Source organism: Gekko japonicus, unplaced genomic scaffold (genome assembly GCF_001447785.1).
Source record: "Gekko japonicus isolate JY-2015 unplaced genomic scaffold, Gekko_japonicus_V1.1 scaffold7331, whole genome shotgun sequence".
Classification (NCBI taxonomy): Eukaryota; Metazoa; Chordata; class Lepidosauria; order Squamata; family Gekkonidae; genus Gekko; species Gekko japonicus.
The window spans coordinates 14,903-16,793 of NW_015160445.1; positions in this window are offsets into that span (position 1 = coordinate 14,903).

Here is a 1,891-nt window from a genome sequence, read left to right on the forward strand (position 1 = left end):
CTTGCAGATAATAAAGCTATTATTCCAAGCGGTCTCCGTGCTATCCCGGTTTTGTGGTGGGGGCAAGAACAGGGGGTTCCACGGGATGCTTTCTTTCCCGCGTCTCTCTTGCAAACCTTCTGTTTCTCATGAGTTGCAGGCATCTTGACGGGGAGGGCTGCTGCTGCGGCTCTGGGCATGAAGGCGGGCCCTGGGGGCGGGGGGGGGCAAGGACTGGTTGGAGTGGGGCCAGCTGGGCCATAGCAGAAGCTGAGAAGGCGGTCCGGGGGGGAGGGGGCAGATTTGCTGTATCCTCCCCAGTAGCCCATGGCACTCCTCGTTCTGCGGCAAAGAACAACAACAACAACCCAACCGTGAGCTGAATTATCCCGCAAATTATTCACGAAGGAGGCTTCATCAAAGTGAAATGCATCTTCCTGTCTGGAATAAACCTATCCATATAATCCATCGTAGAAAAACGCAGACGCCGAATAAATATGCAAAATAAATATCCAAGAAGTCCCAACACTTTTCCTAGGTAACTTTTCCAGTGTTTCAGACTTCTGGTCCTTCTTCAGGAACAAGACTAACTGCTGAGAGTCTCATCTCCTTTTAAGATAATGCTTTTTGTATCACTTCAACATTGGGCAAGGTCTCCTTAGCTCTAATCTGCACCCCTAAAGGCTGCTTCGATGCATCAGGACCAAAACACGAGCTAAGGAGACCTTGGCCAATGTTGAAGTAATACAAAAAAGTATTATCTTAAAAGGAGATGGAATGAAGAAGAAGAAGAGATTGGATTTATACCCCGCCCTTCACTTGGAGTCTCAAAGCGGCTTACAAACTCCTTTCCCTTCCCCTCCCCACAACAGACACCCTGTGAGGTGGGTGGGGCTGAGAGAACTCTGACACAAACTGCTCTTTTTCAAGGACAGCTGTGCCAGAGCTTGTGACTGACCCAAGGTCACATCAGCAGGTGCAAGTGGAGGAGTGGGGAATCAAACTCGGTTCTCCCAGATTAGAGTCCGCACACTTAACCACTACACCAAACTGGCTCTCCCAATAGTTGTTCTTTGTTCCAGAAGAGACTCCCAATAGTTGTTCTTTGTTCCAGAAGTCTAAAACACTGGAAAAATTACCTAGGAAAAGTGTTGGGACTTTTCAGATATTTATCTTGTATATTTATTCTTTGGCTTCTGCGTTTTCCCACGATGGATTATAAGGATTGATTGTTATTTTTTGTCTTAGCCTAGGAGGGAGGGCTCCGGAGCAAAATAATTGATGCAGTAGCCAAGTTCCTTGCTCACAAGACTCCACGGCTTGGAGGGGGCATTGAGGAAGGGCCCTGCTGGATCAGACCAGTGGGCCATTGTGATGCACCCTGTGATCATAACGCTCCTGACCTTGAGGAAGAGAACTTCACTAGAGGTGCCGGGGGCTCTTTCTTTATCAGATCCTAAAAGCACATCAAATATCCCCAATCTTTCAAAAGAAAGGCAATTTATTTTTACATTAAAACAAGCAGCAGTCCTTACAAGAGTCCATAACAGAAAAACGTTAAAAAGAACCCGGGTCTAGAAACTATCTCAATTTGTCTTTAAAAGCAGGTTCTCGCCCCAGGCAAGGTCTTTAAGAGAAGTAAAACTTTTAACGTTGCCGGCCGCACATCCGTCTCTCTTCCTCATTGACTCCGCACCCGAGTTTGCTTCAGCTGTTGCAAAAGGCTCCTTCGTCCAAAAGGAGATGATAAAAACCCAATTTTATTTGTTATCTCCCCATTCGCAAGCTAACAATTTAACAAACATGACCTTTTCCAGCTAACATGCAAAAGGCTTTGTCCTTGACAGACATCAACTGTTAACAGTTTCCTCAATTAACTGGCACTTATAGCTATTATCTTAACAGGAACAAA